This window comes from Lissotriton vulgaris, chromosome 4_1, assembly GCF_964263255.1.
Source record: "Lissotriton vulgaris chromosome 4_1, aLisVul1.2, whole genome shotgun sequence".
In the NCBI taxonomy this organism is placed as follows: Eukaryota; Metazoa; Chordata; class Amphibia; order Caudata; family Salamandridae; genus Lissotriton; species Lissotriton vulgaris.
The window spans coordinates 17,220,919-17,237,874 of NC_141691.1; the positions used below are offsets into that span (position 1 = coordinate 17,220,919).

The following is a 16,956-nucleotide window of genomic DNA, read 5'->3' on the forward strand; positions in this document are numbered from 1 at the left end:
CGATGGTTGGTTCATGGGTGTGTCTATACCCTAAGTCTACCTTAAGGGTTTTAAGGTACTAAAGAATATTGTAGATGTATTTTGTTGATTACTGCATTATCTTACATACTGTTATTTGGGTTGCATCCCTGAAGAAGTCTAGTGCCTGTACTGGCAAGATGAAGCACGTGTTGGCTGTGCATTTTCTTTTGTGAATTGGGACTTTGATTTCTTTGGAATACATTTTGGAATACATTTTGGATGCTGTCTACTGGAACTGCGACTATTGGAGGATACTTTTCTACTTACTATTGACTTTTGAGTGCTTGGAAGAGCATTTTTTTTACGTACACTTAGCTGTCTGCACACTGGATGTGGCTATTGGATCTATGCCAGGATGGGTGATCTGTGAGGGCTTGTGTGGTCATATCGCTCAATGCTGTTTGATAGGAATGGCTGGGTGAATGTGCTGTCTACCTACCACTTCTGTGAGACAGTGGAGGGCAATTGCTGACACATGGTTGTGGGTAAGGGTGGTGTACATCCTGCTGAGCTATGGGACACAGGGGCCTGGTGGGAGTTGTGCTGCTTCCACCCCCACAAACACCCATCCCTGTTAGGATGGCTGCATCCCTGTAAAGTGGAGCAGAAGAAGTGAATAGGCTACACATGGCTCTTGGATGGGGAGTATTCCATCCTGCTCAGGCCTGCGACAAGATGGGACAAGGGGGCCTTCAGGGAGTTGTGTTGCTGCCTTCCCACCCACAAACACCACCTCCCTGTTAAGATGACTACCTACCTGTTAAGTGAAGGATGAACGATGCAATGGCTTACACATACTTCAAACTGTGGGAAGTGCTCCATCCTTTTGCGTTCTTAGACAAGGGGGCTTGGTGGGAGTTTTAGTGTAGGCTTCCCACCCACGAACACATATCATTGTTGAGATGGCTACCTACCTGTAAATTTGAAGAGAGCAATGCAATGGCTGCCACCTGGTTGTGGGTGTGGGGGAGTATCCTGCTGAGCTTTGGGACAAGGGAGCTTGGTGGCAGTAGGAGTGCTGGCTGCCTGTACACATGGCCCCATGGAAATATTGCTAACTACCTTTAGCCTTTAGAGTAAATCAAAGAGAGTATATGTTAGATCTGTGAGACATGTGTTAGGCAGAGTGTGGTTCATATGAATGCATTTGGGCCTAGGAGGTATAGCTTTGCAGTTGTATAGCAGTGTAATGGTAGACTGTTGTTGGTACTTGCCAGCCTCCTTTCTCACGGGTAATCCTGTGAGACTCTCTGGATGCAGTATGGCAAGCACCTTCTCCTCCCATTCGGTAAATGTTCATAGTGGAATAAGCTCACAGTTCTTGTTGTTTCACTCTTTCACCTTGGTCTCAAGGTTATTTCACCTCTTCCCGATCTTCTTCTGGGTGCGTGGGTTGGTTCATACTGCATTGACCCTGTTGACTATCCTTTCCCACATTTGATTTTTGGTGGTTATTGGTGTCTGTTGGACCAGGTTTCCAAATAAATGTGGTTCTACTCGGATTACCTCATCTACCATCACAAAAAAATCATAGTCAGTGAATTTGGGCATGTTCTTCTGCAACATGGTGTGTGATGTGCAAATGTGTGAAATGTGCTGGTGTGAAGGTGGTGGTGATGTGGGTGGTGTGTGTGTGGTTGCGATGGTGTGATGTGTGCAGAATTACCTCTCCTTGGTGCTGTGGGATTGGGCCCTTCAGTTGTGGAGTAGTACAAAATATTCTGGTCAGGGAAGGGCCTGGTTTTATACTTATCTATGTGGAAGGGTCAAAATGGAGTATTCATGTCAATTGTGTTGTGTGGGTTGACCTTGGATTTGTATTTTTCACTTGCCATGGGAATGTGTCATTGGGGTGTGTTGGGTGTTTTTTGAGGTTGAGTCAGATTACTGGCCCTGCTTGGTAGCCTTGTTGTGTGATTGTTCTCGACCACCATTACTCTTCCGAAGCAACCAGGGTAGTCGGACTACAACAGCCCTTCCGTTGGCTCTCCTATTCATCAACATGGAAATAAGTGATCAATCGCAGTCATCGCAATCATATCCTAATTTCATGTGCGGTCAATCCGCTGGGCGTGCAGCGATTTTGGGTCTTTCCGCATCAAATCCAACAACCGCAAATGGGTTTTCATCTGCTCCGAATACTCCCAGCAGTCGTTCATAGAATCCATCTTCCACGGTCGGATTTCTCTGGTTGTTCATCCTAATCGACAGCCGGATTTCCGGCGGTACATGCGGATGGTTGATTTCCGCTACGACGGCAATCGGAATGTGTTTCTAACCACCATCGTAATCGACCCATAGTGTCCAATACTGTATGAAGGGGTCAGGTTGTTGATATTCTTTTCCATGGATATATTGGAACTGTTCTTACAATATGCCATTATTGTTATGCTTATTTCACAAATGCAAATAAAAACTTACACTTGAAAATAATATATATAAATATTTTAATAATACCATTCAACTTAAAATATATCTCCCAATTATTAATGTTCATTTGGTTATCATATAATAGTTATATGGTACCTTATGTTTCAATACAAAGCGTTCCTTTTAAAATAAAGCTCATTCTGTGATTCTAAAAAAAAGTATGCTATATTTTGTCCCTTAAATTTGTAAATTAATATGGAATAACAGCTATTTTTGGAGATATCTAAATATTGAAAAGGAAAAATTATCAGTCTATCAGTAATGTCCAGATATTCTAATGAGGTCACTAGAAGCCACAGTCATAAAAAAAGAAATATGGCTCTATCCTCCAGAGTGTACAAATCCCTTCAAAATACATTGTGAGGGGTAATAGTAAGCACACCAGGGTGTGTTGGGTCCTAATCCTGTTCTGTATGCATCAACAATATACCCAAGGCCTAGTACAGAGCAGGGTAGGCCACACACAGTAAAGCAACATCCCTGTAAAATGGTAAACTGATTGATATAAATAAAAAAATGACACATACACAAACACACACACAATGAAGAAAATGTATATTAAATGTAGGCTTAGGCTGTCATGGTATTTCCACTTTTCCTTAGAATAGACCATTTGTTGGACAACAAAAACTTTAGAATAGTGCCAGACTAATTCTATGCCCCTCTCAGGATATGTTGACCTATAGACCGGCTAGCTCACAGTGACACTATAAGTACGCCTAAACCTAGCTTGTTTCTGTACCCGTCTTCCCTCTTTCTACAGTTCTTAACCTCTTTCTGTACATATGTTGCTTCTTTATGCATTTCTCTTGCCTCTTTCAGCGCTTCTCTTGCTTCTTTCTAAGAACATTTTTTGCCTCTTTCTGCACTTCTGTTTCCTCTAACTACATTTCCTTGCTTCTTTCTGGACTTCTCTTGCCTCTTGTTAGTTTGGGTCTGTCATTTTGTTCCACAGGCAGATATGTGTTATGTATTTAGGTGTTATAGAGCCCCTCAAATGTACTTATTATTATGCACGTGCCCTGTATTAGGAGCAGAAAGAAATACATGCACCTTCTTCTACACAAATTTACAGAGTATGCTCCTTGAAACATAGATGTTCAAATTTTTGTATGTTTATTTGTATGTAACATATCACTCCTTCTCCTTCCTCGCGGCCAAAGCATGGAACGCCCTTCCGCTCCACCTCAGACAGACAACATCGCTCCCCATCTTCGCAAGAAACCTCAAAACCTGGCTCTTCGACAGACCCCCTCCTTGATGGAATGGAACCTGCACCCCCCAGCCCCCCAACCCTAGCGCCTTGAGACCCTTAAGGGTGAGTAGTCGCGCTTTAACAAACTCCTGATTGATTGACCAGGTATAAGCAGATACACACACATGCATGCCTTCACAAACTTGGTCACACTTACAACAGTGATATGCTTAGGATTGCTGTTTTACATTTGGTAGGCCTAACATTCTGAACAGTTGTTGAATAGTGAACCTTCCAGAGAAAAGTGAGGTTTAAGACTTTTTGGGAAAACGATTAGTGATTGGGCTACTTTGTATTAGTCTGTGTAAAGGTATAGTCAAAGAAGTCCTCTTTTGGCGCCTCTGTTGCTTCTTTCTGCACATCTCTTGCTTATTTCTACACCTTTCTTCCTCTTTCTGCACATGTCCTACCTATGTAGGTATATTTAGAAATTAGGATTTGAAAAAACCTTTGAAATTCACTGAAAAAACACAGGTTTCAGGGACGTTATCGTTAGTTGGACATTTCACTAATACAAAACCAGTGAAATGGTGCCATTATAGTTAGTGGAGCTATCTATAACTTGCGCCTCGCAATGAATTGCTGATGACGTCACATGTTACATCACTCATGACTTGGTCAGTGACATCAATTTGGACATTACTGATGACATCTCAAATGACATCACTGATGATATCACTGATGACATCATACACTTACTATTTAATGCACCTCTTCACAACATAACATAACCTTTGATACATTCACTATAAAATATAGAGTAGCATTTTTGAAAGCAAAGACACACCAATACCAGTTACTACATACCCATTCACTGATTCATAGGTGTACACACATCTACTCACACACCCATACCGGCACTCATTCACAAAGCCACTCATCTTTACAGCCAGGCATATATGCAATCATACAATATACTCATACAGATACTTACACACTGCCACTCAACCAAAGAGTTACTCACACACCTACTCAATCACACAAATAATTACTCCCATTGCCATTTACTCACCTATAGAGTTATACACATACCTCTTCACCTATTCATACAGATAGTAACACATACTTAGTCTCTTATACAATCACTGACACAAGTATAAATTCATCCATACAGTCACTCTCACAATCCTTACTCTCACATATAGTCAATTATATACTCGAATACGTACACATACTGACTTTCACATATGTGGTTACTCACACATATACCACTAAGATATCCACTCTCTCATGAACATAGCCATATGCACACTCACTCACCCATTCAGCCCTTCACACACGCACATATGAACCTATACAACCAGTGAATCACCCACTCACACATCCGTGCAGGGAGTTTCACACCCCCACCCACTCACAGAGACACTCAGAAAATCATACAGCTATGCAGACAACCAATCATTAACCCATGTAGACACTCATGTAGCTACTCACCAACTCATGCAGCCACTTACACACAAACTGACAGACTGATGCAGATATTCACACAGATTAGTCATTCACCCATGCATTCACTAAGGCACATTTAATCACTCACTTTTATAGTCAGTCATGCACCCAGAAAATCATCCATACATCCATACAGTGATGTCACTGACCATGTCATGAGTGATGTAATATGTGATGTCATCAGCAGTTCTCTGCGGGAATGTGAGCTATAGTTAACTCAACTAACAATAACGGCTGATTTTCTCTGGATCTGTATGAGGGAAATGTCCAACTTACGTTAGTTAATAATAGTTTTTGTAAACAGATATATGTAAATATACGTTTACAGTAAGATATGTGTTTTAAACTAGATTCAATTGGTATTTTTGTTTAAATATACAATACATCTATTTTTAATAAATTAATGTTACAACTTTGTATTTTTAATATTTAATTTTTTATTTTATATATATTTTTAGAAAATGTAATACAATGATTTTATTGACAACAACATATTTTTATTTATTTTTGTACATACCATTATAAGTATAGGGTGACAATATTTTTGATAACAATATTTTAGTAATGATATTTTGTTAGGGTGAATTTCTGTCATGAGATATTTTGTCAGTGAACTGTTCTACATATATTAAGATGAGGTTTGAGGATGTGTCATTGCTTTAAATCGTAAAGTTGAGTTAGCAATTCAAAAACGCTCCATCAGTCTGCAGTGGTAGGTTCTCAGATATGTTTAACCTCCTCACACTTCTGGCAGCACACTAAGTGCTGTAGTCCATGAAGAACACCTAACTTGTAGGCCCTGGGTAACCCTGGTACCAGATCCGATGTAAGTTAAATTAGATTAATTAGGTATCAGCCAATCAACCATACACCTGTGATGGCCAAAGCACTGGCAGTGAGGTCTGTCTAGCAGGCCTCATAACACTCTCAGAATTTAAAATTTAGCAACATCAGTCCAAAACTTTGGGGGTGACCATGCAAAAAAGGCATTGCCTCGAAATTGTGTGTTCGGATGCAGTGATTGAAGTACAAAACAGAGACCCCTTCCATTTGTTTTCGTCCTTATAAATGTGACAACCTGCATTTAGTGACCCCTTTGGAAATCCACAAGGTAATATTAAGGTATACAAAACCACAAAAGTATCATCCAAGAAAACTGTCCAGAACAAGTAACTCACACTAATTGGTTTGGCAACAATGTTAAACATTTCCTGCATCAGCTGAATGTAATGTCCTTCTAGGTATGTAGGTATGTAATTGTTGTGTGTTTTATCAAATTCCCTTCCATTTCTACATCTATATACTTGGTATTGGGGACTTCATAAAGAAGAAAGAGAAGCTGGACCCATAAAGTACTCCTACAAATGGGTGTAGGCTTAAAAGCAACCACACTCATGTTCAGTGGCAAGCCTGAAAAGGGACAAGTTCACAGATATATTAGTGGGAATGTGATGTGGCATACAACCACGCATTGCTCACTTCTTCCCTTCCCTAGATTAATAAACTCAAGCTTGCCTGCCAGGGTTACTTTTTTTGCCTCAATAATATGTTAATGTCCAATACCTAGTACAATAAAGCAGCAGCAGAATCGAAACAAAAATATCAAGGAAACCTCCTGCAGATTGCCGTAGGTTTCACAGATTACTTTTGTGCTACAACGAAGACACCCACTGCGGGTAGCTGTGCGCTATATAAGCTCAATTACATTTACATTTTACATATACATCACCGGTGGTACAAAATGCAATTTAAGTAATATGCAAGGTGTTCCACTTGGAAATAGCCGCAACGGTGATAGTGTATTGTACATTCCAAGCAAAGCTTCATTGACATGTAGTTTGACCTAAACACATTCAGCACATGTTTCGTCTTCATCCAAGTCTACCTCAGGGATGTTGACTTATGGTAAAAATGCTGTAGTATAACCACAATGCTAGTCAAATCAAGAAACAGGTATCTGTAACGAGTAATAAGATTTTGTTGTCTGAGTCAATGCAATGATTGGCATCAATCATCCATGTTGCACAGAATAAGAAGTTTCAATGAAAGTAGCAAAAGTACAGACACCCCTTGATAAGATTAAATCTTGATACCAGTGTCCTGAAAAAAATCCCTACCAATAAAACACAATACTATTATCTAATAGTCTGACAATTTTTATGAAAAGTTCTGACTGGACATTGATTTGCCATATTGTGAGCTCAAATCCAGCTCAAATCCAGCCTCCTGGGTTATGCTTAACTGTACACAAAATATATCATTGGGTAGTGAGAAATCAAAGGGAGAACTTGAATATGCAGTTAAAGTGCAATATTATTTGAGGTCGAAGCACATGCGTAGCAACAGAGAGATTGTACACTACCCCTGACCAGTAGCTGCCCTAGAAACCAAAGATTAGTCCTCAGAATAAGAAAGTCAGGAATGTATTGTCTTTTAATTTCCTAATCCTAAGCTTAATTTCTCTTTCTAGAAGGCACCCCAATCAAGTTCAACCCCAAATTCAAGGTTGGGTCAATAAAACAAGTAGATTCTTCTACTTTTGAAAACCTTGCAGGTGGAGAAGTATAATGAAAAAAAAGATGTTAGATTTACAAAGCCTTTGCATTGTTCTTGCATCATGCAGAGAGATGGAGGGCAACTCATAGGCTATTTAGAATTTTTAAAGCAAAAACAAGTTCTGATTTGCGTGGCCTTATGTGGCTTAGTAAAGAAATGCTGTGCATCACAGATGTTTGTGCTACCTTACGTTAAAGTTCAACTTGTGTGGCGTTCCATGGTTAGAGTACAGTGGCTCCATAGTTGAAGCATGGGCGTTCCATGAGTGAAGCATGAACGTTCAGTAAGAGGAGCATGGAATTTCCATGTTGGGAGCACGGGGTTCCATATTTGGAGTGCAGATTTTTGGTAGGAGGGTTATGGGGGCTCCATGAACAGAGCATAGACATACCTTGGGCTGAGCATGGACATTCCATGGGAGGAGCATGGACATTCCATGGGCAGAGCATGGACATTCCATGGGTAGAGCATGGACATTCCATGGGCAGAGCATGGACATTCCATAGGTGGAGCATGGACATTCCATGGGAGGGGCATAGACATTCCATGGTCAGAGCATGGACATTCCATGGGTAGAGCATGGACATTCCATGGGCAGAGCATGGACATTCCATGGGTAGAGCATGGACATTCCATGGGTAGAGCATGGACATTCCATGGGAGGAGCATAGGTGTTCCGAGGTTGAAACATTGGCATTCCATGGGTGGAGCAATAAGGTTTTGTGGGAGGAGCATGGATATTGATAAGTTCCCAGATTTAGTAAACCTAGTAAACCTCTGAATTGGTCACAATACTGTGCCTACCCCAATGAGCTGAACAAGAACACCATCATTTACTTCTCTTCACCATTTCCTCATTCCATGTGTGCTAAATTCAGCAGCACACACGGGAAGGATGAAACTGCTTCTAAGGACTGTATTTGGGCAGGAAGCTGTCTCCTTCTGCACAAACACTGTCCAGTCTTTACTGCTGGCACACTCGCTCTATGGTGCAAGATGTCTGCATTGGCACTCAACAGCACACAGTGGCCAGTTGAAGGAGGGAGCAGAAATGCTCCATATCTTTGCATTTATACTCCTTCTCCCTGGAATGCAGTGCGTCAACTTTGACTGCTGCCCTGTGTTGCATGAAAGATTGGTAAGTATGCCCCTATGTGTTTATAATCATTGCCAGAGACCTCACCAGTAACCAATCTCCAAACATGTATGTGGTGTGATGCGAATCAGTAGGAGACACCGTAAGCAAATAGACTTGACTGCAGGCTTCATGTGAGCAACTCTAATGGCATTGTGCATTGGGTGTTGTGTAGTTCAGATCTGTACAACTAAAGCAATCAGTCTAATTCAGCAGATAACATTGGATAATAAGGAAGACAAAATGGACATGTGGTGTTCTGCTAACATGGTAAATCAGACCTCGCAGCAATAAATCTTTCAAGCTGCCCCGGCCTATGTGTGATCTTTGTCGCTAGCCCCAGCGTTCTTCAGCGCCACCGTAACAGGTCATATAATCCAGGTCACAGGTCTTTCCCGATGGGAGCTCTGCTTTTCTTAGGTTTGGATACATCTGTCTGGGTCAGAAAAACAGCTGCATAGATCGGTGATCTATTTCTAATAGCATTGCTTCATTATGGCACTACAAGTGGGAACTCTATTGCAATATGAGGTAATTTATGCACAACAATTATGAAAACATTTCTTTTCTGGCTTTCCAATGTCAAACATAATCACTGTAGAGGTAGTGATAATAATAATCCATAATTGTAAAGTGCAAACATATCACCCCTAAAGGTTTCAAGGCCCTGGGGGCCGTGAGGGAGATTAAGTGAGCTATTGCCCAGAGACACATGCTACTGGGCTGATCTGCCCCCATTGCAGGGGATCGAATCATGAGCCCTACACAATTGAGGCAGCCGCTCTGGCCACTGTACCACACCTCCCAGAGTGATGGCTCTGAAAGGCATGGATTGTGTTCTGGGCAATGTAAGCACAGCTCCCTTCTTCCTTCCTCAAAAAACAACTCCCCATGTCCATCATAAAAATATCTAATTATACTGGTGAATAGTCCTCAGGGGACATGATTAAATATAACAATGCTTTAAATAGTGAAACATATTTGCTTTTTGAGCTTTTTCTCCAGGTGATATTCTGTATGTGTGTGCTGAGCTTCGTGTGAAGCTCATTTGGTGTTGACTCTTCAGCTGGTAAACATCAGAAAATGAACTGAAATTCTATGCGTCTGAACCAGGCCAAACAGGACCTGACATCCGGTCTGAGTGAGCCCAGTGGGATGGGCCCAAGACCTGGGACAAGCAAATGGTGGTGGAATTGTACATACAAATGTGCCAGCTCTGTGAAGGGCCTCTTTAATTAACCCTACTAGAGGAGGTTTTAAACTTACAATCTCCAAACTGGAACCTTCTCTCACTCCCAGTCAGAAATGCTTTCCCTGTTCAAGAAAGGAGTTTTGTGACACATACCTCTACCTGCTCCCCTGAAATTTTTTCAAACTAATACTTTTGAAAATTATTTTTCAAAGGAGCACTGCTTCTAAGTGTGAGCGCAAAATCCGTTCCGCTCGCGGATTTCGCAGATTTTCGGTAAATCCGCAATCCGCGAACTCCCGCGAATTTACCGAAAATCCGCGAATCCGCGAGCGGCGGATTTGGGGGGCAAAAGTTCAAGCCTTCAAGCTCGAGCACCTTCTTTATTTTATCTATTAGTGCTTCCTGATGAAGCTAATGTAGTAACTATTTTAGGATGGCGCTGGCAGCTTGCCAGCGCCATCCTAAAATAGTTACAGGATGATGGATGAACAGCTCACTCAAGGGACCCCTGCGCACATCGGTGTGCATAGTAACACACACATGGCCGGTGGAACTACTTGAAGCTCAAATTCAGTGACTCAATCATCTGCCCAAAAACAATCGTGAGCGTCCTCGAGGCTGGGCAGGTGTGCCTTCTTCCCAAACCCACCGTCGAAAATCAGCTGTGATGCTGGATAGAGGCCTTTGTATCCTTGACTTTCACGAGCACAATCCTCGTGCTGTTCCTGTGACCAGGAGCTTCTTTCTCTTCATCTGCTGCTCTGATCGGTCTCTGACCATTTATACACACACAAGAGGCACTACTCGCACAGAAGACCCCCCCATTAAAAAAGCCGCAAAATCTGCGAATCCGCAAATTCGCGGATTTTGCGGATCCGCAAATTCGCGGATCGTGGATCCACAAAATCCGCCCATGCTTAACTGCTTCCTTTAATGAAATAATTTAAAAAAAGAAAATACAATCATAGAATGTGTTTATAACCAGCCACAGGGTGTTCTTCATTTTTGTAAACAGTGATCTGTATAAGTAGAATTCTTTTTTTTCGGTTGTTCTGAGACACCCTGACACTGGAGTTTTTACAAACCAACTTAGAAGTACACAGGTCAACTATAAAATTAGGGGCTTATTTATGAGAGCCCTGGCTTTCTTTTGCACCGTGGCTCTCAATCCGATAAAACCATACGTGGCTTTAAGTGGCCTCATAAAACTTTGGATAAGGGATAGCAGCTCACGTTCCTGGAGGCTTTCCATGGACATTGAACTTTGAGGCTGCTCCAGATTTACAAAATCAGGTAAATCCGGGGAAGCGCTGAATCCATATCCCTCCCAGGTGAGGCGTAACAAGAAGAAGTATGTCTATTTTTCGTCTTTTTCCCCTCTTCCTTGTGTGTTGATTTCTGAGGCACACGTAGAAGGAGTTAAGCACTTCATCAGGATTTTGTTTATGTAGCAAGGCATTCTTTCCTGCATAAAATCAATCCTGCTTTCAATGGAGGCATCTAAGTTGAAAGGGAGTCTACGCTGGTGCTAGGCTGCTGAAATGGCAACAGTACAGAGAGAAAGGACCAGAATGCACCTTTTTTGCATCCGCTATCCTGGTATGTTTCTTTTTTCATTTTGTTATTATTGTGATATCTCTAAACCCACCATTGTGTAGTTATCTGTCTCATTAGCAGTATCTGGTACCTGAATACCATTCCCTTAACTTAATGAGCATATAGTGGTCACTTTGATATGTGACCACAACGCCCAAATCCCCAAACAAATCTTTATTTAGAGTTTGCTGTCACTGATGTAACAATTTCCTCAATTCACCTTTAATCACATCACTTTCCAAAAACAACCCCCTTAGACAGACTTTGTTTAAATAAAGACCAGTTCTACCATGAATATATATATTTATTTTAAATGTTGGAATCTTGTGCCATTTTTCACCAGAACATTGTTAGTTCCTCTTCAGGAGAGGACACTACTATTTTGTGGGATCTATTTCTGTTGCCCATCACAGCATTTTCCTCACCACTGTGGAGCTGAGTTTGAAGTACACTTCCCCCTCTCCAAGTTAACTTATGTTCTGAGAAGAATGACCTGGAATAATAGGAAACTCTAGAGGACTCCCCTATTGGATTGTGAAGAACCAACAAAGATTCTTCCCTATAAAGAAATGTGCCACCAAAGGAGGCACCAGACTCAAATGACTTCTTAAAAGTGAACTCCAAGGAAGACAGACTCATATATTGTTGGTGATTTACTCCATCCATCTATTTTCTGACCCCATTGTCTTCCAACCCAACTCAACAACATGTTCCATAACCAAAGGTCTGGCTGCATGTGCACCCAGTGAACTCCAATGATAGGGCAAAGGACAATACCCCTTCCTTCCCATCCTCTGAATGTTATGACATTGTTCAGGAGATGCTCTGTTCCCGGTCTTTAAGTAAGCGATACCAGAAATTTAAGCGGTGGAACGTTCTTTAACGTATCGGATCTAAAATGGGCATGGTGCTCTTGAGATTAACTTGTGATGTACGCTGTCAAGAAAATGTTTACTTCATTATGAACTATTGTCATGTTTTTCAGTATTTTCTACTCTGCCAGACAACTACCAGTTTAGTGTTGGGTAGTTCAATCCACACACGAGGGATGCAATTGGGTCATTTTTTCCCGCATTGAATTTTTTACACTATGAATTCTTAATTGACTGTTACGATTTTCGTTACATTTCTAATATAGAGAATGATGACATCACTGTGATTTATTATTGAGTATAACATACGTGGGTAATTAACGTGGTCCTGTATTTTTTTCTTTACAGACCCCTGAGGAAGGCTCCCTTTATCTTGACCCGAAATGCATTGGGTTTTTGAAAGATTGGGAAAAAGAATAAATGATGAAAAAATCATAAGATGAACATTATGAATATGTGAATAATGAAAATTAATGCTTAAATCATCGGAAAAGTGGATTATCATTTTTGACTACAAACTATTTAGAAACCTGAAGGAACGATTGGTTCCTCATGTTATAGAGCGCACATCTTTGTGAGGAGTGGTCCTTCTCACTCGATGTTTTTCTTGTTCAGACAGATCACAGATACTATATTGCATGCTATACATATTGTGGATCATTTTTATCATTGAGTTGCATCGCCCTTGCATCACATAAGGAGTCACAAGGGTGATGCAATAACTAAGTCGGATTTATCAAGCTATGCAAGCCCTCCTTTTGCCCCAGGGAAGCATCCGTGGATGTTCCCATGCATCAGCCCATGGAGTTGACTGGGGTCCGGGGCCAGTCGTGGAGTAATTTAAAAAGGCAGAACTTCAGCCGGGCTTCCTGACTCCATTGTCCATGGTTTCTAGCATGTATGCTCAGTCCTCTGGTTTGGACTAATCCTGGAGGCGAGACTGCCATTTGGTACTCAGGCTGTCCATCGGGGAATCGTATATGTCTTGGATCAAGAGGCTGTAAAACCCAGACATCACCCCCAAAAATTGTAGGCCCAGTCAGCGTGTGAGGCCTTGACGCAAGTGTCAGATTCCCCATGTCCATATTTTTGTGAAAAGATGCAACTCTACGGGAGTAAATACATCCCATCAGCTACCTATGGAACAATTCCCTGGGGATGAGGAGGCAGTTTTTCATTATGTTATGCGTTGACTTCCTCCATTCAGTGTTAGTTTTCCTTTGCCGGTATAATGTTACCTGTAGGTGAGCTAGTCAGGTGGGATTTGGGGTAGCTGAACCCCAGTTTGATTTATTTTTCCCCTGCCTGTTTTGCTTAACATGTTAGGTGTTACATCAAAATTGGAGCCAAGACCACCTGATGATGAGCCATTTTGAGGGCTGAGGAGCCTGCCCATGCAGCGGATGTGCCCATTTGGTGGTACACCACTTGTGCGGCAAAGGCAAGCCCATCTGTGCCCATGTGCTGTCAGACTGCGCTGTGTGCCAGAACCCCTTGCCATTTTAAACCCCAAATGAATTTAAAGATGGCACGGAGCCATACAGGTAAACCCTCTTCATGTGTCTAATTTGATAGTAATCTGTTAGCTAACTCCTACAAGTGTCCTGGCTGCAAATGTACTTTCACACAGGTTATAGACTGTGGGATAAGCAATCAAATACAACGACTCAGTCACATTCTGCATAGTAATAGTGGTGTGGAGAGGATTATTACCTGTGTATTACTCAACACCAGATCCTATATTAAGCATAAATTGGAGTTTGTGGACTGCATGGAGAGCTATACCCCTGACCTAGCCTTCATTACAGAGACCTGGTTAGCCGAAACCTTGGAACCGGACCACATTTTTGGCTAGAGCTAGAACTGTAAGTTTCACAGATTAGAGAGATTGAGAAAGTGGTAAAGAGGGATCACAATAGATAAGCATCTTTCACAGCAATACCTCTGGACGAGGGTGTAGCCTTAATGTTCGCTTTCAAATTCAATAATAAAACAGCTTTTATTAGGCATCTAATTTATCCTCCCACTGGCCCCCGGACAAAGCTACAGGCCTTCCTGGAATGCTGTATGCCATTTGAGAACATCACTGTACTTGGGGATTTGAATTATCATTTAGAAGAGGTTGTCAATTATGAAACCAAGTTTCTGACTGACTGCTGTGATAGTTTAGGCCTTAAACAAATTGTCACTTCACCTACTCACAATGCCAATCATATCTTGGACGGTATTTTTACTGATAACCTGGGGTTAAAATTCTATAAACTGTTGCTCTTAACTTGGACAGACCACAAAGCAGTCATGTGTAATTTAACTATCACAGATTAAATACCGCAACCTAGTATTTTAGGTGTTCTGCTGACAGCACACCCTTGGGGGAAAATGGAAACTACCCAGTTATTTGCTGCCCTTAATGAGGTGAGTCCAGGACCTGTGGCCCTGAAGCCACAAAGGGTCCTTCATTTTTCAGCATTAAGAGGGCTTATCATGTATTATTGCCAGTGCCATTGGATGGGGGAGCTGCATAGAGCTGGCATTCCTAGACTGTTTAACTTCAGTCCAGTGACAGGTTTTTGCAACATGTGAGCGTCCAAGGATCCTCTCAGTTTGAATGCGGAATCATCACAATCTTTCTGGATTACAGCCTGTAGGTGCAGGACCTCTGCAGACATGTTATGCTAACCAAGAAACACTGCAGGAGTAAGACCTCCAATACAGCCTCATATTTTCTGCAAAGTTAAGGAAATAATACAATTGAAAAGTAAACTTTTTCATAACCTCTGAGGAGGCCAATGACTGGCTTGATTTGTTGAGTGGGGTTCCTGCAAAATCAACATCAAACAGCAGAGCAAGGGGAAGCGGTGCCACTCAGAGGATAATAAGATTGCAGAGGCACTCTGTAGATTCTGAGCTGTCTTCAGGTGTCTGTCAAACTGGGAAAATTCTGGTGTACCCCGATGGAACATTAGAGGTCTCAACTCTTTGTCAGATACTTGTGAATCATTCTAGGCCCACAGAGGGTCCAAGACTACAGAACTGAAAGCACTGAGCAGGGCCCAGAGTGACTCCATGAAAAGGAGAAATCAGTGAGGTTCTGCTACTGTCGATGAACATATAACTTAACATAATCTTTTTATCTTTGCAGCCATGTAACAGGTGATCCGCGGTCTCATTGTGGAGGGTTGTAGTAGCTCTGACCATGCCACCCTGGTGAGATCCTAGCCCCACAGCTCAAGGAGTTTCACAAGTTTGAGGCCTCAAATTCTAAGAGAGGGTTGAGTTGATTGGATGTTAAAGTTGGCCTAGCTGATTGGGCCCTCAGTTGTACTGAGTCACTGCCTATGGGTGAGGGGGTTACTCGTTGTTTCTATTGGGTCTATTGGTATAGTTACTAGAAGGTGGCTCTAGTATGCTAAAACCAGATATATGGTGCAATGTATAAAATTGTATGGGGAATGGGATAGAGAACAAGAGGTGCTCATTGGGGTGAAGGACTACATGCTTCACAGAGACTACTGCCTGGATTTTTTAACATGGAATGTGCAGGGACTGGGCCAACCTGTCAAAAGACATAGCGTGTATTCCTTTCTAAGGCATTATGGGTTATCCACAGTGAGCTCTGCTAGAAGCGCCCTGATTTGGGAGGCCCCCAGAGTTCCCTTTGTGGCCAAGGGAGTTAAACTTGATCCTGAGAGGACATATTTGAATGTCTTGTGAGCCCTGGATCCAGGGATTTGTGGATTTATGTAGTATCAAGCAGCAGGGTCCAGATGACTGCACTATCAAGGGTAGTCACAAAATTAGTGAAGTATATTGCCCACATCAAATGGCCTGCTGCAAATAGACCACATAAAATATATCACAAGTTGGTTGTATGAAAGGCAACATATACAAAGCAAAAGAATGTGTGGAGCATTCAAATAGACGGTAGTCGCGCTACTTTGAAAGACGGCCAGTGTGGACACGGCTCCTTCCACACTTTGTTGCTTATATGGGATTCTGGTTTACACAGCAAGAATCCCCTTCTTCTCAAACTAGAAAATTGGTGACTCTTTAATTAAAAATTACCACTATCATTATAACTCTGACTACAACTGAAGGATCTTTTCTGGGACGTAAATACATATCTTGCGATGAATTTTTTGCCCTGAAGAATCCCATGTTTGGGTGAAACGCATTGGCTGGTTTCAACATCTACATGCCCTGAAAATTTGAAAATAAAAGACGAATAACTACACCAGATGCTATCATCTATTTGAATGTTCCACACATTGTTTTGCTTTGTATATGTTGCAACTCATACAACCAACTTGTGACCCAGGGATTTGCATTTGGTGAATGTGTATGCCCCCTATGTGGATGATGCAGAATTCTTTGAGTCTGTGGTGAGAGCAACTGCTGAATATCTTGGCTATGAGGTCCTTTTAGCTGGAGACATGAACTCTGTACTGGA

At 41.8% G+C, this 16,956-nt stretch overlaps 1 long non-coding RNA gene across 1 annotated transcript in view; it reads left to right on the top strand.

Annotated features, from left to right (window-relative positions):
- LOC147718234 (uncharacterized) overlaps positions 1-16,713 on the top strand; it is a 136,953-nt gene extending 120,240 nt beyond the window's left edge. The window contains exon 3 of the long non-coding RNA XR_015295282.1: positions 12,855-16,713. This is a non-coding gene — a long non-coding RNA (uncharacterized LOC147718234). The remainder of the gene's footprint in view (positions 1-12,854) is intronic.
- Positions 16,714-16,956: the final 243 nt, after the last annotated feature.